This window comes from Melospiza melodia, chromosome 16, assembly GCF_035770615.1.
Source record: "Melospiza melodia melodia isolate bMelMel2 chromosome 16, bMelMel2.pri, whole genome shotgun sequence".
Taxonomy (NCBI): Eukaryota; Metazoa; Chordata; class Aves; order Passeriformes; family Passerellidae; genus Melospiza; species Melospiza melodia.
Genome location: NC_086209.1, coordinates 10,053,884 through 10,079,302, shown reverse-complemented (window position 1 = coordinate 10,079,302; position 25,419 = coordinate 10,053,884). Strand labels below are relative to the sequence as shown.

Here is a 25,419-nt window from a genome sequence, read left to right as displayed (position 1 = left end):
CATGCAGAACTTTTGGTTGAACCTAATCTCATGCTTGGGGTGTTCTTGCACTCTCGTGTATTCAGTATGAAATGTTCTTGTGCTGTCCCATTGTACCAGCCAAAACAGATACTTGCTGCTCTCAGAGGTGGCACATTCATGGAGCAGATTGCTAACTTATCTATGACCATTATGAAGAGATAGCATGCTTTTAAACCTGACAATTAGTGCCTTTTTTTTTCCTACTAAGGTACTATTTCCTATTGTACCCTTCCCATTGTACCAGAAACCCCCCCTAGCTGTTAGTACTAACTCCACTGATGTGCCAGAATTCAGAAGGCTCAAGGAAAAAGTGGATTTTGAAAAAAAAATGGTTTAGAGGAATACTGCCGCAGTATTCCTCTAAGAATATTATTTTCTTGCAGATATCCTGCTGAGAATTATGCAGCTCCACAACGAATGGCATGTTCCCAACTTTCAAAGGAGCCAGCCAAACTTTTCACAGTTGTTTGTAAGTTCAGTTAGAGAAGTTTTCCCTTTTCCTCAAATTAAGTAGAAAGCAAATAGTAAAAATGTCAGAATAAAGTATAAGAATAATCTGCCTTTTCCCAAATAGCCAACTAAAGCAAAGGTGGAGCTGGGAATACCTGAGAGCATGGAGCATGTGTCCCCAGCTTGAGGAGGCATTGGCTATGAAGTGAGCTCAGAGCTGCCCCTCATTTGGTGCACAGCAGAGCTGTAGGATCTCAAGTGCTTGAAGAGAACCACACTGGGATTTTAATCAAGGGTGATGCACAGAATGGTGCAGTGGCAAAAAAGAGATCTTGAATATCCATGCAGACATGTATGACAGTTATAATAACCCTTAATGAGAACTAATGGAATGCTTCCATCTCTTTAAACTCTTTATTCAATGAAAGATCCTCTGTAAGTCAAAACTCTTGACTTCTATGAAGCAGAAAAAGAATTTTTGAATCTGTGCAGGTCTTTCTCAGGCCTGAGTTTATGACTGTGCAGTCAAAAGTCTTGAAGATTAACTGATGTTTGAACATAATTTGTACAAATAGTAAAAATGCAGTATGTTACCTTGTCTTGGTTTCTGATATGTAAACCAAGCAAAAAAAACTCTTTTTGCCTGTTATTTGGCACAACTCCATTATAATTTTCCATTTCATTCTTTCAAATGCTCCTTTGCTGGATTTCAGCCACCTTATAGATCTCCTCTCACTCAGCTTCCTTTTCATGAATCCATTGCAAAAAATACTTTACCTGTCTTACACTTCAAAATACCTTTGTTTCAAAAAAGATGAAAGAGGATAAAAACCATCAGAAGTAAGTCTTGATAAAAAGGCAGACTTTGAAGCTCTGATACAAATACAGCACAATGCTTTCTAACAGATTTTTAATTTAAACTCTCACATTAAAACAGAATAATGACTAGGCCCAGTGGCAATGCAGGATAATTCATAGCTAATATGTGGCTTCCTTCCCTGCTTCTGTTACTTTAATGACATTTCAGCTATATAATGGTTCTGGCAGCTGCCCCCTCTGAAGAGCTTTCTGAAAACAGAACCAGTCTATACAGAATGGGATTGATCAAGCAGTGCAAGTTGTTTTAAGGAGGACACTTTGGAAAAACATGTTTGGGCTGCATTTGAATAAAGTTCAATAGGTACTTCTTAAGTGTCTAAGTAGACAAAATTACCCTGAAGTTCTTAAAGATCAGGAAACATAGTGCAAAAAATACTCCCACCAGCATGTCTTTATATAAAAGCAAAGCCCTTTTGGCAGCCATGTCATCACCTAACAAAGACATAGTGTCTAAATTTAATTTGTTGTCAGTAGTTATTAGGAAAACATGACATCTGTCTTGGTAACAAGACTTAAGAACATAGGCCATGGAGGTCATGAGTTTTTAATAGAACTCAAAAGTAATTACAAATTTACTTTGGTTACATTGGATTGCTTTGGAATTAAAGCAATAATTATTTCACAGGTAAGGTTGTATTTTCAAATGAATTACAAACACTACAAACAGGTAGCTAAGTCATTTGGCATAAAAAAACCCAAAAAACCCTAAAAACATCACATGGGGGAATGGGAACACAGACCCCAAGGAGACTATGGCATTTTAAACTGGAACCTCTACTATGGACCATTAACCTCAGTAAACCAAATGACTGCATGCTTAAATTGACTCTGAATCACAGAGACTTGGAGTCCAACTGATTGGGAATTCATAAATTATAACACAGTTAACCAATAAGGGTGGCTTTACCTCTTTGGCAAAGTTCTAAAGAGCTGCATCTAATTTCAACAGCCATGGGTATCTATCATGTTAGTTCAGTTTAATTCATTGTATTTCTGACTCAGAGGATAAATAGGTCTTTCATTTTCAAATATCAATCCTACTTATTTCTTACTACTTTTTAAAAACATGAATGTATTTTGAAATAGACATTCTCAAAAATCTTTATCGCTAATATAATCAAATTAGATTTAGCCTTTCAAGTGTGGCAATACTAGCAAGTTTGAGTAGACAAATGTGTAGGCATATAAATAAGTTTATTCCATCTTAAATGAAAATAGAAAGTGTGAAATGAACTGGATTAAGAGTCAAACTGAAGTATAACTATTTCATCTACAATTTCTCTACAGTTATATGTATAGTCAAGACTCTTAATTCATGCGTGCAATTATAGTTGGCAAATACCTAGTGTAAGCCCATATTCTGTGCAACTATCTTTCCATCTGCAATTCTGGAAGGAAACTAGGAAAAATGCCTGAGAATAATATCTACAAGTTGGAGGTTATGGCACTGAATAACAAGAATGACAAAGTGAAAGCACAGAAAATCTGATTGAGTGACAACCACTGACAAAACTTTGGAAGAAGAAAGGGATGCGTAAGCAAGCAGACAAGAAAAAGCAGAAGTATTCCTAATCACTTCCACTATGTATAAACTGATTAATGCTTAAAAATAACCAGCACACTGTCATCTCACACTTCCAAATACAACTCCTCAAAGCTGCTTCTAATGTGTGCTTCTGACAGCCATGAATCAAAGAGATCTGCTATTTGGCATGAAAATCTAGAAACCAAATTGTACACTGCCAGCATAAATGTACCAAAAGTAGCGAGAGTTTGAAGGCAATATGTCAAGTTGTCCACACAGTCCTCTAGACTGAATATTTTGTCAAGATGTGTGTCACACAGATAACAGGGAAATAGTTTAAAGGAATATAGTCCTTCTAGTGAAATACTTCAGTATAATTACAAATCAGTTATCCATTCCTATGGATTACCTAGTGCTACAGCACACCTTAAATGGACAGATACTTCAACTTATTTTTTAACCTCCATTGTAGGTCAATGCCCTACCCATCAATTTTACTCTTCCTTCAGGATAAATGAGGCAATGACCCTATTAACTGTTTCCTTGAGCAGCTCAGTGATGGCACAGTGCTCACTTTGCAGAGCATGCTACAAATACAGTAATGATATGGCCTGACAAGCTGCTTGACTGCATATTATTTAATGCTCACAGGGCCACTAAGTGTGCAGTGAAATTTGTGCTCATAAGATAAACTAGGCAGCATTGGCAATTATTTCATTCAGTGGCTGGAATTCTCAAGAGAAGATTACCTAAATCATCTCAGAGTTGATGGGCCAGCAGTGTGGACAGAGGAGAAAAGGACAAAAGCAGAGAGGACATCTGGGAAAATGCAGAGACAGACCAGCCTTGAGTCAGATGTCTTAGGTAAATTCTGAAATCCAACTTATTTGACAGAGGCATTCTGGGGTGCTTCTAAAGTTCTGAGACACTACCACGAAAAGCTGGAAAAAATTAATATGCTAAGTTTATGAGTATCACATACTCAGCTCATCACGTACTACACTACAGGAGTCAAAATTGGCAATATTCCTTATTCATTACTATGCTTCAGTCAACTTTCAAGTCAATTTAGAAGATCTGAGGTGCATTCATCCTAGCTCCATTGCAAAAAAAAAAAAAATTTGAGATTATTGCTTGACACTTGTCGTTTTTCCACCACATGACTATAATCAGAATTGTACATTCATTGTGCATACATACATACCCTGGGCACTGTCAGTTCAACAGCTTGAGGCTGTTGGTACAGAGGGCTGAAAGGAAATACACTGGTCTTTAGCAGCATCTACCAGAGCTTCACAGTGTTGTCAGGGATAAAACACATTAAATACCCGTCTGAAAAATACAATCTTTATTTGCACCATTTGGTATTTGGTAGCTTGACCTTTTGCCATTCTGAGGGAAGAATTTTTTTCCCCCTTTTTAAACAACGGCTAGGATGATCCTGAAATAACAGCAACAAAAATAATTTGGGTACTATGCCTGGGATGTTTGCCTTAAACTAAGCAACAGATGTGGAAAACCCCAGGATTGGTTCCATGAGTTGATAACTGCTGCTTAGAGAAGTCAGAAAATATGGATAACAGAAAAGTGAAGAACTGTTGCTCCCTAGTGCCTAAAGAAAGTAATCCCTTGACTACAGAGCTGAGCTTTACTGTAAAGCAAAAACAATTAGGTGATCCATGTATCTCGAGCATTTAACTGTAAGCAACACGATATGTTTTGTGGTATTCTTAACATTTTGCTCCAAGATAAGTATTTCAGAAACACTGACCTATACAAAATAGAAATAGCTTCCCAATTCAATCATGCTTCAACCATCTTGCAAATAATTCATAGATAATAGAAGATAGTAAAGGCAGCTGTCAGAAGCTGTATTGCAGTATCTGTGTTGTGTGTGTATTACAGTGTTTACAAAGAATGGATTAAATTTAGGTGATACTGCATTTGAATTTAGTATTTATATTATGAATTAACATGAAATTTTAATGCATGGACTGCTTTATATGTATTTTCATTCACGTATCAAGGAGTACAAGTGCAGAAAATAGTACATTTATCCATTCTTAAGGCATTAAGAACATAATCGCCTTGTGATTGTAAGCTGTTTTGTTCTATTTTATTTATTATTTGACATAGTACTTTGGTTTTGTAGATTGGGCTACAGCATTTGCTAGCAGAAGATGAACCCTGACATAATTTTTACTAGGCTTTTACTGCTGTTGTAGTCAGTGCTCTGTTTATTGTCCAAACTATGAAAATTACAGTACATCTTCAACTAAAATTACTCTTTATTTCTCCAAGCCCAATAAATGTTACTCTAAAATTACCCTATTTTAAATGTAGTGCCTCTGTAGGGTACTTCCAAAGTCCTTTTAAACCATTAGTGAATCATTTAACATTTCATCAAGCTATTTGGTATATTTTCACACATTTCGAACAAGACCTCCTGTGCTTGACCACAGTAAACAGGACAGTGACGGTGCTGTGTGAACCTCATACCAAGGCCCTGCCAAATTGGGTTGCTGAATGTTTTAAACACTACAAGGGTTCCACACAACTCTCTCACGTTTTTTTGTGCACAGACCTCACTCTTCAGCTGATAATCCTGACCAGCCTCACAGTGCCACGGGAGTGAGGACATGCCCAGCCTCACAGTGCCATGGGAGTGAGGACACATTCAGCCTCACAGTGCCACGGGAGTCAGGACATGTCCAGCCTCACAGTGCCACGGGAGTCAGGACATGCCCAGCCTCACAGTGCCATGGGAGTGAGGACATGCCCAGCCTCACAGTGCCATGGGAGTGAGGACATGCCCAGCCTCACAGTGCCATGGCAGTCAGGACATGCCCAGCCTCACAGTGCCACGGGAGTGAGGACTTGTCCAGCCTCTCTGGGAGGAGAGGGACAAGCTGTCAGCCCTGCTGAGCACAGTATCTCTCCCCAGCCACCCTCTGGATCCACTGGGCACTGAGAGCAGACTGAATCTGCAGCTGCACCCCACAGCTACACCCTGCAAGTTTAGCTCCCTGGAGAATTGCAAATGATCTGCCCCACAGCAGTGTGGCTGCACCGTGCAGGGTTTCTCACTCAAACCCTTGTTGCTGTGCTGGGTTTGACCTTGGCAGCAGTTGAAAGGCTCCTGCTCCTGACAGCCATTGCTGGCCTGTTGTATCCCACAATAATGAGCTCCACCTTAGCGGAGCCGGGATCGATTTCCCTGCCAGTTGTCAGCCCTTACTTATTCATTTCACAGCACTACAGTAAGATCAACAGAGCTATAACCGTGCCACCCGGATCATTGAAATATGCACTGTGATATAATAAAGTGACACGCTTTGCATTTAAGCAATGGCCTAACAAAAAAAAAAAAAAATCCTGATAGTGCAGAAACTGTTTCTCTTCATAAGATTGATGGCAATATCACGCAGGAAAAGAATAATTCGTTTTGTTTTGGTTTTACGTAGAAAGCATAAGAGGCTTAAATTATTACCCACATTTTTTGTTCAAATGAGTTCAAAAATTAAAAAGTACGATAATTTCCAGATGCAAAAAAAAAAGAAAGAAAATATCAGCAAGATCCTTAGAAGTTTTAATTTCTACTTGATTTTCTCTATAGAGCAAACATTCATCACATCTATGCACTATGGGTGGGTGTGACTCATTGCAATAATAGACCAATTATGAAAATGGAGGAGCATGGCAATCAACAATGCAATAAAAATATTTTAAATACCTCAAACAAAATCAACTATGAAAGGGTGGTTTGCCAACTTCAGTACTCATGTCCTCTCTAATACCATTAAACACTACTCAGTTTATATACAGAAATATCCCAAACTATTTATTTTTAGGAAGAAAAAAAAATGAGGATTATTTTCATGTATTTAATTTCAAGATAGTGAAATTGTCCTTATTTAAACCAAACCATTAACAGCATTTCCTAAGCAATGCAATATTTCTGCCCACAAGAAGTCTTGCCAAAACATGAAGACATCCTGGTGCCACAAACGGACAAGACAAAAGTGTTTTCACCAAATTAGGCTATATTTTAATCCTGAAGTACACTGAAGAGTGTTTTGTGTCATATCATTGCAACCTTCAAGTGAACTAAAACAAAATTGAAACTGGAAACAAAATAAAGGCAGAAGTGAAAAGAAAATACAGTCAAAACTAGAGGATTAGAAGCTAGGGTATTTATGTTGCCCAAGCTCGGGGTTTATCCTCAGGGACTCATCTTGAAACACCTCACACAAACAGTGAAAACTGTGCAGGAGAACAAATAGAGAATGTGGCTTTGAAGTGTGACCAGCACAGAGGATGTACAAAGAGTTCAGCAGAGACAGGGATGATGGAGATGTTATCACACTCAAAATGTCATTTAGTGGTAGGTTCTGAAAAGCAGGGGTGACAGCTGCCTGGGAAAGACAAGGGGGCTGGAATTAATGAAACGCAGATGAGATCAACAGTGGTGCCTTTTGACACACTGGTCTTTTGTAGGTAGAGCATGTGAAGACCTCTCTGAAATGCAGACCTCTGCAAATGTGGAAAGATTAACATCTTCAGAACTGCCAAAAGCAGAGTGGGAGAAAATGAAGAGTCATGAAGTTATCACACGGATTCATTAACCAACTGATTGGCGCTTTCCTGTTGCTGCTGTCATGAAAGAGGACAGGAAGACAGATTCACATTTATCTTGAACACCTCATAGCAGCAGTTCTCAGGGAAAGTACATAATCTTCTCTCTGAAAGGTCTCTAACACTAACGTATTTTCAATATAGCACATGCTAACTGTAGAAAGAGCAACTTTTATCAAATACAAACTTACTAAGAAAACTTTGCATTTCCCATGGTGTTTGTGTTATTGCCATTCTGACCATAATTACAAATGCTAGAAATCCAGCCACTAAAGACATAGATATTAACAACAGGACCTAAAAAACACAGCAAATACTAAACAAAAAAAAAGTGTCCTTTGGTTTTCAATTTAAAAAACCCAAACAGTAAATGGTGGCAAAGTAATACAAGCCTAGAAGATTAAAGCATACTTTATATCATTTACTTACTGACAAAATCATCATCATTAACCAAAAACTAATTGTAACAACACTTTACACCAGAAATGACTGCAAATCACTAAGATAAACATCAAAGAGTAATGAAGAATTCCTGAAGCTAAACTGAGTATTCTAAAAGAATAGAACATTGGTACAAAGACCCAGCCTTTACCAGCAAATAATTTACACAGTGTTCTGGGCTAGCCTTCGTATATCACAAGCCTTTGCAGAGTATGCTTCAGAAAGGAAGTATTTGTATTTTCTATCTTTTTACCTTCATAAAGTTTGAGTTCTCTATACAGAACAGCCTTAAAATCTTTCCAATAGCACAAAGCATGAGATTTTACAGCTAGCACAAAAATAGGCTCGTTAAAATGCCAACAGAGATACTACAGTTACACTGCTATCTACTGGTAGATTTCTTCTCTCTGAGTTGTAGGAATCTACACAGGCGCATTAAGAAAAGTGGTTATTGATAAGAGCCTGTCATTTTTTCCTGCATAGACATTGACATTTAAAAAACTACCAAAATCTGAGTACTATCAGTAGGTATACTTTTTATTTGGCAAGATTACTCAGAGCCTCCAATTAACTGCAGGGTGGTATCTTACTGCATAGAAATACACAAAGAAGCGGCTCTTTTCAAATAGCTTAAAATCTAAACAGACAGTTGACACAAGAAGCCGGAAGACAAGATGGGAAAAGTCTACTGTAGACAATTAAATATACACAGAAACATATGTGAAAATACTAAACACATATGGAGAATGCTTACTAGAGCTAAGAAATAAAAAAAAAGGGCTCAATGAGAAACAAAGAGAAATAAAGCCGAGAATTGCTGCTCTCCTCCCTGCCACCACCAACGTGCAATTCTGCTTCATTTTCTCTCCAAGGTGAGTCAGTGTAGCAGGGGCAGATGCCACAAATGCTGCTGTAGTAAGAGCACTAACTGTGACAGAGGAAAGGAGCAAACAGTGGGGTTCAGGGTGCAATAGCAGTTTTTGCAGCAGGAATTGCCCTCTTTCCCTCTTCAGGGCAGCCCCAGACCTTGGTTTTCATGAGAGCATGAAAGAAACTGCCAGAGATAACATTGAACTTTGGTGCTACAGCTCACTGTTGTTACAACCCTGCAAGCACTCAACTGCAGTACAGCAGTAAGAACCACATGATGGGAGTTTTGGCTTTGTCTGGTGCAGGGCCAGGAGTTGGACTCAATGGTCCTTGTGGATTCCTTCCAACTCAGAATGTTTTATGATTCTATAATAAGAGCAGCACTCCAAGTTATGAATAAATGGCCTGATGCACAGTGCTGCTGAACAGAGATAAAGAGTTTGACACTTTCAGTAATAAGCCATGTGCTCTAAGAGGGTCAAGGAAAGTTCTCTTTGAAAAGCCCAACACCTGGCTGCTGTCAGGATGTTTGTTCTCACCTTTTCTGCATTCATCTCCATTCTGCATTGTGTTCTCATCAGCAAGTTCATGTACCTTAACAAAAAATGCAAGAAGCTGGCTCTACTGAATGTATTTTTAATGTGTCTGAAAAGATTCAAAGTAATTATAAGGTATATTGGCACTTGGCTGCAGTTGGAGTAATCACTGGCTTTATCTCTTTGCCTGCAGTTCTGTAGCATGAGTGTTCAGCACCAGCAGCTCCTGGAGTCTGGTGTGAACCCAACACAGATGTTTTCCACTACTTAATCTGTGACTGTGACCAATGTCTCCCAACAGGAGCCTGTTCTAGCTCCAGAAAGACTGAAGGCAATGCAAAGTGAGACTGGCACAGCTTTATATTATGCAGTGCTCTCAACAAAACTTCCAAACCATGTCTTTGAACTTAATTTTTTTTCCATGTTCACAATAACTGTGGCTTAAAAAACTGTCACATTTTAACACAACTATTGTATTCTTCACACCTGCAGCTAAAGTAATTACTTCAAAAAGCACAGGTTAAGACCCGTGTCTCTCTGAAGTAAGACAGCTTATCCTAAATCAATTCAAGCAATACTCCTTGAGATAAATTTATCTGAAAGTTTGTCAGCTGTGTGATTCAAGAACTGAAACTCTTTATGAAGCATAGGCAGAGATTTTTGAACGCTCTGAGAAGAGGTGACGGATATGAAGAGTCATTTCTATTACTTCAGTCTTCATGTAATCATGCATTTTTCTGATAGCAAATGTGCTAGAAGTACATTTCTCCTAATCAATCCATCACAGTGCTTCATTTTTCTACATCATGCAGTCATTCTCCACATTATGCTATAAAAAGTTGAGTTTTCAAGCTTCAAGGAATATCTGAATTTGCAGTTTAAAATGGGTATCTTACTCTAATATTTCTCCCAAAACTCACAATATCTCTTACTTGCTACCTCTTTTTAGGTATTAAAACTGCCAACAAAATCAAGTCTATCCTGGCAATACCTGTGTTCTGAGACCACACTTAGGGGTGTAGGGGTTGGTTCTGTATCAGCCTTTGATTCTGTGGCAGAGATATATTATTTCCCCTTCTGAGGACAATGGACTAGTTACTTTTCACTGGAGCAGGAATTGTCTAATCATCACAGGAGCTGACTAGCTTATAAATTATGCAGAGTATTTCTCTGACTTCCATTTTGAAAAGAATATATACAGTCAACATAAGAACAAATTTTAAAGGAGCAAAATGGAACATTATTTTGGAACAGGACTATTTCTTGTTAAAAGCTACTTCATGATCACCTTCAAACACAGTCTAAAAGAAAACATCTTGGCTTCTCATCACTGCCTAAGTGCTCCCCATTAACTAGGTACAACCAGTAGTTCAGCAAAAAAATCAAAAGATAGACAAATGTTGATATTGAGGGTAAAGAAGATATAATCCAACAAAAACTCAAGTTAGAGGGAAGAAAAAAAAAGATTCTGTACATGGGCATGGTGGTTCTAGGAATTCCCTCCCAGCAATTCTACTTTGTGCCAATAAAGCTGCAATTTGAGCCCACAATTACCATTTGACAGCGTTTGAGGAACTTCAGTTATCTCCTCTCAGAGCTGCTCCAGTACCCTCAGGCACTGTAGAATTTCTCAACTGATTTCACTGTAGAATTTCTACTGCTATAGCCTGTAAGTGTGCACACAGGGGGATCAGATACAGTGAGAATTCTACAAGAAAAAGAATTGGGTTCTCCCAAGGTGACTGAGCTTGCAGGGATGTTGGTCCCAATATGAAAACTTGGGAATAGGATAATTTTACAGCATGACACAAGAGCTCAGTGGAGTCAGGAGTTTGTCCCTCAGGGCTCCTGTCCTGGCCACACTCCTGGGCACCTTTGCTCACTCCAGTGGCACAACACTCCTGTGAGAAGGTCTATCAGCTGTGGAAAGGTTCATCTATCTGGCAAGACTATCCTGGAGAGCTGGCTGCTCCCAACCTAAATTACCCTTGGATGTGAAGCCATAATGGAAAAACTGGAAATGGCTACAAAAAGATCATACCTCTGGGGTGGCAAAACGGCCAGTGCAGACCAGGCTTTGGGCTGCAGCACCTTCAGGCTGGGTTTAAAGACAGCCTGAAACATTAGTGGATGATTTGAGCCTCCTTCAATGCAGCAATAGCACTGGACACTTCTCAGGAGGAGGCTGACAGACACTTTCAGCTATACAACATTTAGCTCTACTACAAACTTTGCAGTAAAAAATTAAAATTGATGTGACTTGGCTTGCAGCAATTCTTTTCAGCCTAAATAAGTAGTTAAAAGGGGTAATTTGCCATGCATATGTTGGTCTTGCTTTTATTAATATTTCTGTTCCTCTTCCCTGTTTTTCATTGTCGACCTGTCTTCATGGTCTTTCTCTTCATCCTAGTCTCTGTTGTGTTTGTCACACATTTTTCACTCTTTCCCTTTTCTCCAAAATAGCTCTCCATGGCCTTACTGAATGGACTGCAAAGGAAGCAGTTCCTCCTGATTCATGCCCACTGATTTCCCACACCAGAAAAGAGATGATGTTTTTCAAAGTCCCAGTTTGGCTCAGCAAGGCAGAAGTGGCTAATGCCAAGAACAGCAAAAAATTAGTGTCAGCTCATTATGAGGAAAAAAAAAAAAAAGAAAAAACTGCAAAACACCCAACACCTGCAAAGCTAGAATGAAATATTTCAGCGGAGCAAATATCCAGGAAGGTATTTGCAGGATGTGTCCTTACAGGGAGAACAGAAAGAGAATATGTCAGTGAGCATAAGCTGCATTATCAATGCCATTATAGCACTGTGGCTCTTCCCAGTCTGACAACACCATTCTGGCAGTTTATGACTTAGGCTGACTTCTTCAATCTCCAATACAATCTAAATAAACAGAGGCTGAACCACACATGAACCCAGCAGTACCTGAATTATAGAACTGATTTCAATATTGGCTTTTCCTTATAAATGCTTGGAAGCACTGGAAATTATTGTTCCCTTGCTCCCTTCAGTCACTAGCAGGCAGGCTAGATTTTCTCCTTTAAGACAAAAGGACCTTAGTACAAAGGCTGGTACTTTGTGGGGGGTTTTGATCACCATTACAATTGGGTCCAAAATATCACACCTCTGAGAGCTGGACACACTTATTTCCAACTTAAATATAGTTATATAATTTTTCCTAATTTATTGCTCAACTTCTGATAAATTTGTCTGGTTGGACTAAGCACAACAAAGTTTCTCAGACTCTTTTTGTAAGACTTCCCATTCTCCTGAACATCCTAGCTGCATTTCAGCTGGTGCATTTCTTTGCATCAGTTCCAGCTTGAATTCTCCTTCATTAAAATCAGGAAAAGAAAATGATTACAAATATCCCACAATATTGTTTCTGCAGGACCTAGTTCAGGTGTTTGTTATTTCCTTTGCTAACACAAATATCTCACCCAGCACAGTGTAAGATTGTATTTGCCCTATTTATTGATGTTTTGCACTGATGACTTGCAGTCATTCTATGACTTTCTCCTGTCATTTCCAATTAGCAAGCTCCTAGCTTATAACAGAATTGTATTGTTTTTGTGCATGATCTTGCACTTTGTCCTATTGAATTTCATTCAGATAGTATTACTGTAGTCCTCAAGGTCATTTTACTCTTCCAGTATGGAATTCTGAACTCCCCCTGTGACAGGGCCCACAAACATTTTGGGCTTCAGAAAAATTGTTTTTGCTAATTTGTATTTTCAAGGAAATCACTAAATTTTTAAAACAAGGTATACTAGGTGCATTTCTTGAGGGATTGACTTGTAGCCCCACTACCTGACATAACCTCCATGTGTCCCTGGCAGATTACAATAATGGATATTGTCACTGCAATGACTTTCAAGTACTTGAAGCAAAATTCCAGAATATTTTTGTCTTTTTCTCTGAAATACAGCCAGAGTATTCAGAGACATCCAGGCACTCTACTTATCCATGGTATCAGGTTTTTTAGGCATCTTTCACATTCCTGACTATCCCCATACAGCACATGGCCTAAACAAAATTCATTGTATTTAAAACTTCACAGCACTGCAGCTGCGACATCACTACACTAAACTGTACCTGTACCTGGAGATGACCCAGATGACTGAACATGTTTACTGGATATAGAGCAACTACTTCATTTATCATGAAAAAGTTACCACAAGGAAAACCATATCTCTCTAAAGGCAAGTCTAACCATTATCAATTTGTGGCACTGGAAACTTCCTCAAGTTCAGAGAAAAACACATGTGTATGCTAGGTCCAGGACACTGGAAAATTGAAATATAAACTTGAGTGATGAACAAACCAATGCTAGCCCCAAGAAAATGAAATTCCTGGCCTATCTCTGATGATCAATCTACCTGTGCTACAAAGAAATCTATTTTTAAGAGGTTTTTTCCTCCTGCTTTTGGGTTTTCCATCTCAAAGGTTTGAATGATGACCTATCTTGAAAATAACTGCTTCCATAGTATTTTACCAGACAGTTTAGAAATACTTAGAAAACAATGCAGTTGCTACACATCAGGACTTCAGAAACATTGGCCACACCACCAGCAATAGTCAAAGAAAGAATGAAGAGTGGAGAAGGATCCTTTTACTCCTTAACTGAAGCACAGAAACTGCATGGCAGTTTTGTCCTTGGGTTTACTTAGGCAGCAAAACAATTCTTGAATTTCAGAAGTCCATTTCTATCCTGCAGGAAAATATTAGTGAAACTTTCTGCTGTTACACTAAATACTGCATTTGGGAACAGGTATTCCAATGTGCTGCATCGCAAAAATCCAGCACCTTTTGAGAATCCTTTCATCCTGTCCCTTCTGTTTCTCAGCATCCTTCTTCCTCTAGAAACACACAACATTTTACTTGGGTGTCACCTTCAGTCTGCTTTCTGACCATGTTTAATTATGTGAGGCCAGAGGACACATCTGCACTGTTCTTCCCCTGTAACCTGCAGAGATCACCCTTGCCAAGGTACAGGAGATAACCCATGCAGACCTTTGTTCCAATTCCTAACACCTCTTTTCTTAAATGTTACAGAACTTTTAACAATGTCAGTTTCTCAGCACATGGCATTCACTGGTCTCTATCCTCATATACTGTGCCACTGCTCAAAATGTAAATGCAGCTCCAAAACATTCCAAAATAATTAGGCAAACTTCATGAACTTCAAGAGTGTAATTAATTGATAGTGAAGTGGGAAAATTGGAGGTTTTCCAAGAGCCTCCTGGAGCACTCACCTGAGTCTAATAAGCAAAACCCTTCCAGTGTCACATCAAACTCTAAACACATCCATTCCAAAGACTGTAATGAGAACTCAGTTTCTGAAAATCAAAATAGTCTTAAAATTAAGGACAGAGTTTCTTATAATTTTTAATTTCTTCCTCTGGCTTTGTTACATTTTTCATTACATAATTGGAAGAATTGCCTCAAAGCAATTTTATGAGACCTACAAAAGCTCATTTTTACCTCTCTGCAGAATACCATATATTTAGATTTTTAATAATTAAGCATTACAGCTCCCTGTCATATTGTCTCATAGAATTTCAGAGAGGAAAGTCACACAGAGAAAAGATTATTCAAATTTACTACAGGAAGAGAAACAAACTCTCAGAGTGCATGTCCTATTGTAATCCTCTTCAAAATTGCCAGCAGTTATGGCAGTAAAAATTTTTTTAGTGTCTTGGGCTACTCAAGCTAATTCCTGTCAACTCATTCCCTTGGTTGTAGACATAAGCAAATGAAGGAAAAAATGGAAGAGGAAAAAGAATCAAACACAGGCTTAAGTGACAGGGACTGCTCTTTATCTCCTCAGATATAAACAAGTGTCCTGAGCAAGACAGGTTTTGTCACTAGCCCCATGACTAGCCAGGTTCCAGAATTCTATGGAAGCAAATTGCATGTGGAGCAAACTGTGGATAAGCATCTAAAGACAGAAGAGAATACATGTTTATTTGCAAAACAACATGGGAAGGTCTCCTGTGGTGTCATCCTTGGTGCAGAGATCCAAATCCCTTTTGCATGAATCAGGAAATTTCAGCATCATACCAAATGGATATTAAGAAAGACCATGTTATGCAAGGACACAGCATGTAAAGAAGTCATTCTTCCATTGCTGTGATTTATTCTTTACCTCCCACCTAACATTGGTCTCTGTACAGTACCTGTACAGAGACCAGTGGCAGACTGCAGACCCTTCTTTAAGTCTTCAAATTTTCTTTAAAAATGGCAGAGCCTTCTTTAAATCTACAAATTCAAAACGTGAAGTGTATTGGGGCCATTGAAGCTCCATTTGAAGGGAAGAGTACAAACAATTACTTTTTAAATAACACCCTAAAAGCTCAGTGTCTTCTTATGAAGACAAATGCTCAGCTGCCAGGAAGCCCTGGCTGTTTGCACTGCAGCCCACACCAGGAAGGGAGTGCAGCTCTGGAATGCTCTGTCTGGGGACAGGATATGGACATGCACCTCAGAGTTGGGCATCTCTCACTTTTAGGCTACCTTGTAAGGAGCTTCTTAGGAAACCCACCTGAGAATGGGGACAATTTTCCTGTTAACAGAGAAAGACTCAAGTGCAGCTGTTCTGTCTGGCTGCAGAGGCTCCCAGTGGTGAATGCCAGGCTGGAGCCCCAACACAGCTGATAATTCAGCTTTGAGCAGCTGACCTTTGGTTCCTGTTGCTGTAAAATCACAGTGAGCTGTTTGGGTGCAATGTCAGTGCAACATGTAATTCATCTGTCATTCTGCCTGAATTATGCTCCCTCACAAAAAATGTTAAACTTAGGTGATAAATAGATATTAATATACCAAAGAACAATTAATTTCAAGTATTTGAGTATTTAAAGGCCACAATTCATTTGAAACAGGGTTCTAATTTCCTTACCTCTATATGCTGTATAATGTCTATTCTCTCTGATTTTTAGGTCTACAGATAAAATATTAATAAGGCAAAATTAGTTTTATTCTATGTAAACCATTTTTCTGTTTTAGTGCCCTACACAAGTATGCTTTCATCCTGGCAATAGAACACAGAATCCTGTCATTCATTTCTGCTGACTTAAAGATCCATTTTATTGTGTGGTGATTTGCTGTTAAATCTGGCAGGTGTTTTTTTTGGCAAATGTAAATAAAGGTACAGCCAGTCTGGAACACTGGGGTATGCCTCACATTCAACAAAGCACTCATGTCAGAAGTTTGATGGATATATTTTGTACCAGGAAAACCTTTTTCAATTAAATACCTGTCATTTTAAGAAAGGACATCACAAAATAAACAAGTTGTCTCTAAGAACAACTGTTTTACCTTTACTCCTTCTCTTGAATGATGTCTGTCTTCTCCAAGAGATTTGTACCAGTCTGATTGACACTGAAGTGAAAAGAAAAAAGCACAGAAGGAAACTACACCCAACAGCATGGCCACTTCACAAAAGTAATTTCTTTCTCAGAATTTGTGTTGCTTTCTTCTGCTTCTTTACAGGTACCTTCAAATTGCTGTACATTGTGCTGGGTAGGGTGCTGAACATAGAGATCCTCCTTCTCTCCACCTCCCATAATTTCCACAATAAGTTGCTTTATCCAAAGAGGTACTTCAGAGATGCATTTATTGTACCAAACTAATGCACCATAATATAATAAAAATTGCACTCCCATCTTTCTGCCTCCCTTGCAGCTCTACAATAAGTAACCTTAATCCTGACAAATTTTACCAGCTGTCAACCCTGGCACTGCCTGGTTGCTTAAAATAAATGTAAAAACAGGAGCTTTTGAACTGTAAATAGAGTGATTAATTTTTCATAGAATGGCTTGGGTCAGGAGGGACTTTGAAGATGATCTGGTTCCAGCCCCCCTTGCCATGAGCAGGGACACCTTGCACTAGACCAGGAGCCCCATCCAACCTGGCCTTTAACACTTCCATGGATGGGGCATTCACAGCTACTCCGGGCAGCCTGTTCCTGTGCCTCATCACACTCACAGGGAAGAAATTCTTCCTGACATCTCATCTAAAGCTGCCCTATCAATTTGAAGCCGTTGCCCCTTCCCTTATCACTCCATTCCTGTATAAAAAAGTCCCTCTCCAGCTCTCTTGTATCCCCTGTAGGCATGGGCAGGCTGCAGTGAGATATCCCTGGAGCCTTCTGTTCTTCAGGCTGAACAAGTCCAACTTTCCCACCCTGTGTTAGAGGAGAGCTGCTCCAGACCCCTGAGCATCTTGGTACCCCCTGGGGACCCAGTCCAGCAGGTCCCTGTCCTTCTCAGGGCCCATCCCCTCCCCAGCACCAACCACTCCTCACTGCTCAAACTGCCAAACCTGCTGAGGCTGAATTGTACAAATCCTTGCATAACATTTCCTTTTGGATTGTAAAAATAGCATCATTTTCTGTCCTAGGTAAGATTCAGACTAAGAATCATGTAAGCCAATGTCTGTGTTGGTCTTTTTATTCTAAATTACTCAGATTACATATTTAACTTTAACTTTTAAGAGGTTTCTTTTTGTTTGTTCCTGCCAGTATTGTATGTGGGGCTCATTAAACACTGACCTAAATCCATCTCCCTACATTTCATTGTAGCATGGCAGATTTTGTGATGGTTCTAATCAGGCTTAGTAGAGCTGCCCACCTCAATTCCATTAAGGAAAAGTCAACACATGCACACTTGCACCCTAAGCTAGTGGTGATTCCTGGATCAAGCAAGCAAAGCCCACAGAGATAAAACAGCTGTCCCACTTTATAAAAGATATAATTTTATATCTAACCTGCTTCTTTCATTTTTCTGACCCCCAAAAAGTTTAACAATGAAATAGAATACAACATTAAATAAAGCCAGAATTTTAAACAAACTCATCAAAATAGCAGTTTTTCAGCTTCCAGTTTTTTTTCTGTGTCTCTCACAATTCAGTTTTGCTTTCCATTTTAAGCTCTAAATGAGGCTGCGGATATCAAGAAGGCAAAAACATGACAAGCTATTTTTTCCAATTCTGCTTATTCTACAAATGACCTTTATCAGAACTTCCTTGTGCTAAACACTGCTGCTAGGACTGATTGAATCAGATCAGGGCTGTTATAATTTCATTTAGGAAAAAAAAATGTTTTACACAATCAGAGACATATTTTGTTTAAAATTATTATTTAAACATAAGTATTGCATTAAGTGTTTTTTAAAAAACAGCAATAAATTCTCAGGCAAAAAATAACAAATTTTTCACATTCTGCCAGAAGTGTAACCTTATACATATGATAAATACACCTCCAACATCCCAGCCTTTCCACATAGCATCAAAAGGCACTAACAGAGAATAAATTATTTAATGATTCCTTAGCTGATAAAAAAGTCTGGGGCAGATAAAAAAGTTATATAACACAAAACCCGCAGTCAGAGCAAATACATACATCAGAATTTGTTGTTACTGTAGTTAACAGTCAGTTTGTCAGAACATTAATGGTCCAACAACCCACAAACCAACAGTTAATTGCTAGTAATGATTGGCTTCTTGGGGATTATTACTTAAATAAATCTTAAAAGTTGTGTGCTGTTAAGTAACTTACAATTTTCTTAAAGTTGGCAGTGAAGTCCAATGGTTAGTTAGTGTAGTCAGCCTTGCCATTAATCCTGATCCCCTGAGTCCAGCCATTAATTCTAATCCCTTGCACACGTCGAAAGCAAAGTACAAAAGTCCCTGATTGTCTTCAACTATTCATTTGGAAAAATGTTACCCAATATCTTGACAGTGGAAAAAGAAAAATTTAGCCTCGTAGTCTTGTTCATGCTCACAGTAGAAGGAAGACAAGCCTGAGTGCTGACATGTCTGCTCAGCCTAATTGCCACCTGTGAGGTTGTTTGGAAATCCTCATATATAAATTTGCAGTCATCACACATTACTGGGACTGTGTGTTTAGTGTTTTGCTTCCAAAAATACCAGGAAGTTACTAAAATTAACTAAAGCTGGATGAAAAGATAATGGCCACTCTGGGGACCCACAGTAATGCAGAATTATATCAACACAGGGTGTCATACATTGCATTTGATAGTCCCTTTACTGACATCAGACTCTCAGCTCAGGCCAATTATTTGATACAATAAAATGTCAAAAAGCACCAAGAAACATCAATTAGCTGTAGAGAGGGACTTTTCCTTTCATACATCAAGAGACAAGACCCTTGCAACAAATCTGAAACTCTGTCATGTGATTTCCACAGGCACCAGGAGTCCAAGCTTTCCATCTTAAAAGAGCGGTTCTGGGAACTGATAGAGAGATTTGGTCAAAGCCACCAATGGAAAGGAGTATCCACACACTGAAATATGACAATGCAATGTCAGCTAAGTGTGATACCTCTGGATAGTCAGATTTGATACCTCTGGAAGTCAGGTTTGCCTGGTTTTCTATTTTAAAAAAGCTACACAGAACCAATTGCACCATTTCTGCTGAGAAATCATAAGATTTCTGGGACAGTAAATCCAGTCCACTTTTAGATACACAGACATTATAGATTTGCTATCAGTGACTCCTGAGCTTCTGAAGGGTCTTGTCAAAGGTAACAGGTTCCCCCACAGACAGGCCCATCCCATATCCCCACTAAGCTCTCTGCAGTAAGGAGAATCTCTTCCAGGGTAGGGATGAAGCATAAAGATTTCTGTTATCGGTTTTATAGTTTAAAACATGATTTATAGTCATGAAGAAAATAACATTAGTTCAGCAGGTTTTTAGTAGGGTAAACAACAGGTAATAAGAAATAATTGAAGCCAAGTTCATAAGCTACAAGGAGAACTGGAGTCACAAAAAAGCAAATCTTCATAAAGCACTACTAGTGCAAGTGAGGAAAATCCAGAAAAACTACTACCTGCAATATGTTCCCAAACAGGCAGCTGCCAACACCTGTATTTATGAGTAAACTGAGGTTTACTACATAAAAATGTAGTGACCTGCAAGCAGTACCAAGGTGAGAAACCTTTAGATTACAATGCACAGTCCCTGTGATTCCCCTTCTCTCAGAGAAACCTACAAGGTGTGACACTGCATTAATAAATAATAAGCCATTTCAATCAAAAATTTAAGGCCTCAGTCAATTAATAATATATTTTTTAGGATTTTTTGAGAATTCTACATATCCCTAGGGTGAGCATTTGAACAGGAGCTTAAAAACATTCCCCAAACAACTAAAAACAAACAAACATAAATCCCAAACTCACCAACTGTAATCACCTTAAATGTTCCTGAAAACTTGAATTTTATGAGTCTCTACTGAAATACATTGATGTGTTCAACTTATTACCTCCTTTTTCTCTTCAAGGTAATGACTCACTTCAGTTTTACATCAACCTGTTAAAACAACCTGAAGGGCGTGAGTATAATTTTCACCATCTCATATTTCATATATCAAAAGAAATTAAAGGAGTCAAGACATCACTTTCCCATTCTATTTTCTTTCCCATCTAGGTTGCTAATTGAACTGGTACTTTCCAAGTGCGAATTTTCTGAAGCATTGAATTTCTCAGAACAGATAAAACAGAGGGTAAAACTGTTCTCACCTACTGCCAGATCCTCGAAGCAGTGCTGGTCGCTGACTAGATCTCACCTCTATTTCACAGCTGTAATTTTCAAAGCTATTTCTTTTGTACCTTCTTAGCTTTTATAGCTATCAGATACAATTCTCATTTTCTAAGAATTGTTTTTTTCATTATGCTCATCAGAAAAAAAAGGCTATGGATTTAGACATTCTCAATAGTTTTTCCTACAGATAAGAGTCACAAGATACCTTTAAACAAAATATATGGAGCTATTTCTGCATAGAACAATTACATACAAGAAAAGGTTGTGTGGCTATTGAGAGAGCTGTGCTATTATCAGTATTTATTTTTTATTACAGCAGTGGTACCTAAGCTCTGACTATTTTGAACATTATTTTCAGGTATTTTTGCAAGTAACAGAATCCTTAGGCAGGGTATACTTGCTGATGCCACTGCTTACACGTTAAAAATACGTAGAGAAATTTACCCTTAAGAATTCCTTGTCTGGAATTCTTAAGGGTAAATTGTCAGGGCAATTCTGGCCTGATGTGTAGAAGAAAATGTTAAAGATTTCAAAAGTTTGCCTCAGACTCCCTTAGCTCCTCAGAAAACAACTTACACTGGTCCCACAGTGAAAGTCTGAGTCTCACAGACACCACGGTGACCCTCACAGGACTGACTCCTAATCCCACAACTCATGCAACTGCTGCTCCTGTTTTTAATAAATTTATTAAGTCCCATCCCTGTCACAATACACACAGTAGAGGTGGAAGAGATGTCACCTAACCGTTCATTCCTGCGAGCGAACACAAATAACAACACAAGGAGGAAAACACTGCACAACAGGGTCACCAAGGGCAATGCCAGCTTTCACCTCCTCCTGGCTCTGCCCTCTGTCCTGTAGTACCAAGGCAGGAGAAATGAGCATTTGTGACCTGGGGCTCCAGCCCACCCCAGCCCTCAGACACCTCAGGAGGTGCCCGTGTTCCCACAGGCTTGCAGCAGGCAGCCTTGTACAGCGAATATCGTAACCACTCACTACAATATCACATCAATTATTTGTTAGCAGCAATGCTAACCTGCCACAAGACAGCTGCCTCGGGAAAGTTTAGGAAAGTCTTAATAAAATATGCATAAGTAACTATGAAAATATAGTAGATAACTGTCAAAATAACTTTGAATACAGCAAAGCATATCTGCTGACTTTCCAACACAAAAAGAATTTATGGTAATAAGTTTTGGAAAGTAATACAGCCGTGTTGCTAAAAATGCAGAGCAGCTGCTTCAGTTATTATAAAATGGCTAATTTTTACTCATTTGTGACATGGTTTTGTAGATGGGTAACAGCTGCAGTTTCACCCAGCTGCATCCTCATGCTAAATGCACACTTTAAGCCATCAGATGAAAGTATAGATTGCTTTACTTTACAGCACTAAGTACCAGTGTCTTTCTAAGAAACACCCTGAAGGTCATTGGCAATTAAAGCTCCCCAAGGTCTCCTTCACTCGGGGAAAGTGACTGGCAGACACAAGGTCTCCACAAGTCAGACACTGTATAGCAACATAGCAAGTAGTAAGTGAGCTGCATGGATTTAAAAGGATGTTGAAAGGGCTTCCTACCTGGTACAAGTTGCTACTCCCCCTCACAGCCTGGAACCCTAGATGCTGGCTCTTCTCCTTAATTGCTGAGGTAACACGAATTTCTCTAGTAAGAAGTGGGGAGAGGAGAAAAAAAAAAAAAAAAAAAAGAAAGAAAGGTTCTATTGGCTGCTGCCTCCTTCTTAGAAAGGTTACTTCAAATGCCTCTCTCGCTCCCTATTTATTTTCTGTGCCTCCCAGAAGAGCAGTTTGGAGGGAGAGTAACGGAGTGTTTATCCTGGCTCTGAGGATGCATGCGTGTGCGATAACTGCCTGCTCCCTGCAGTACAGCCGGCATGATGTGATGTGCATACTAAAGCAGTTTGCATTAGGCAAGGCTTAGCAGAGCCAGCTTCCAGTCTCCACCTTCTACAGCGCACAACCAGCCTGCTGCCCTGGAAAGAGTGGGGCTGGAATGACAGGGCTATAGGGCTCTGCTTAGAGTATAAATGCATTTTCTTTGAAGACAGTCTTTAAGGAAAAGGTGATATTTTATGCACACCCTCACCTATGAGAGCACAGCAGCAGCTATAAGTGAAAATGCAATACAGTCATACAAATGTGCAAAAATTCCCTGTTGTTTGCTGTCATATGACAGATGATACTAAAAGCAAAAACTAATGAGACATCTCCAGTTAGGAAACATTTATCTGCTGCCATCTATCAGACAAGCAAAGGCGTAAATAAATAAATAACGCCCCGAAGAACAGAGAGGCTTAAATGTCTACAGGCTCAAAGATAAATGCGTGATATTTATACACTTTAGTCATGACTGAACAACAGATACATTATGAACAAGAATTAGCTCTAAAGTACTACATTTATCATAAATCTGAATAAATATTAGAGAAAGGCTCAAGCTGTAAAGCCCTGATTTGGATTTTGAACACTCCACAGCTCAGGAGTGCCTCAATCTGGGGATTTGGCTCTAGCCTCTCTGTCCATATTAGCTGCTCATGCACACACTTACAGAAGTACACAAAATAAATAAGACTATGCATTATTATATGAAAAATCCCTGTGCTTGCCCAGGTATGAGTACAGCAGTAAGGGCTACTCTGTTGGCTTCTTATACTTTTTTTTTTTTTTTTTTTTTTTTTTTTACATCAGGGATTTAGTTCTTAGTTACAAAGCATATTTCCAAACTCCACATGCAGTTGGAGTACTGTGCAACTTGATAAAGTAACTGGGCATCCTTTCTGGATGATCCCCTTAAGAGCATCCAGACTCACCAGGGTTATGTTTCTTCCTTTGGGCTGCACCAGGCCTGACCAACCTAGAGGTAGGGAACTTTGCCTGAATTCTCTGTATGGTCAGAGTAATTTTATAGACATAAATTCTTTGTTCTATGTTCAACTGTTCTACAATGAATTTTTCTCCCTCCATGCTGTTTACCTCTGGCATGTTTATCAAAGGATCTGAGCTTTGGATAGGTGATTTAAGGGAGCTCCCTCAGTCTTTCCTTGTGTGGACACTTCTGACCTGCCTGGCTGCAGTAACAGGTGAGGGGGTTGGTTTGTTTTGTTTTTATAGTGAGCATGAGTGACTAAGACTGTGCTGATGTTCCAGCAGACAGCTGAAAAACATCTTGTGTAATTACAATGTAAGCATATTTTCCTCTCTATTAGAAAAATATTGCAGTGCTTTGAAAGATTGTGTTTGCCTTTTTATGGCTCCATCACTCAGGGAACCATAATCATCTTATATCAGCTTGTACACCTAAAGCCTTCCCACTGGGTGAGTTCTCACCCTGCAGAAGTTAATGTTAGGGTTTCCCACACCCATGGATCTGATTTCCATACTAGATATTTACTTTTATTCACAAAGTTCTCGTGGGTATCTATTTTGTATATGATATTCAAATACTCCTTTATACTGACAATGCCTCTTATGTTTCCATGCAGCAGACTATCACACAGCATTTATACAAGGATTTTAAGTATATTTTTTATTGTTCCCAAGACTGATTCTTGATTAATTGTACTAGTAAATTTCTTCCAGTCTATTACTTCCATATGTAAAGCTTCAAGCCTGCAAAAAGTGCTGGGATACGGATGCAAAAAACCCTTATACAAAATATCTCCATTCAATACCCCAGTGCCATATAGTGTGATAAATCTATAGCTGGGCATCCACATAATGAACTCCCCTGTCATTTCCATATCTGGACTGAAAGTTCTTAAAGTTCTGGAAACATTGTGTTAAAGCAAAAAAAGAAAAAAAAAAAAATTACAAATGCACACTTGAATTAGTGCCACTGCTGGAGGACAAACTAACAGACTACAGACCTGGTTTTTAGTTCATTATTAAAAATCTGGGGATTTATTTCAAGTCTTCATCAGAACACTGGCAGTGATGCTGATGTGTGCAGACACAGGTGCACAATGGTACATCTCTGTTTTTCACAGCAGCAAGAACTGAAGCTTCACAACCTTACAAGGTGACAAAAGACTCTTGGGTTGTTTCTTCTCTTTTGCTCTGTGTAGCTTTGATATCTTTTAAAAGATTGTGGTTTTTGCTCACTCAGTTATGAAGCTTGAAATCTCTATTCAAAGTATAGTCTAAATCGACTCAAATATTGTTACTATGGACATAAATAACATAAGTCAGGAACTGCTGGAATTAATTGCAAGCCTTGACCATTTTTCATGCATTTTTGTTTAAGACCCAGCATATCACTTTGTAAGATATCCAGTAAGATACCTATATCAAACATACATATATGCACAGACATCTGTGTATAGATTGTCAATTATCCTAGATTTTCAATAGAACACTCCACTACCCACAGTCAGCTGAAGAAGACTGGAAAAGAAGGTGTTTTATATATATATATATATATATATATATATATAGACACATACAATTTCTGCCAGGGGTTTCTCAAAAGGCTAGCAACAGGAAAAA

General features: G+C 38.8%; 1 protein-coding gene across 4 annotated transcripts in view; it reads right to left on the bottom strand.

The window, feature by feature from the left end:
• The window catches only part of TENM1 (teneurin transmembrane protein 1), a 770,840-nt gene extending 748,151 nt beyond the window's left edge, over window positions 1-22,689 (bottom strand). For all 4 annotated transcript variants that reach the window (XM_063170577.1, XM_063170580.1, XM_063170579.1 and 1 more), the window contains exon 1: window positions 22,495-22,689. The gene's annotated coding sequence lies outside the window, so the exon portion shown is untranslated. The remainder of the gene's footprint in view (window positions 1-22,494) is intronic.
• Between the last annotated feature and the right edge of the window lie 2,730 nt (window positions 22,690-25,419).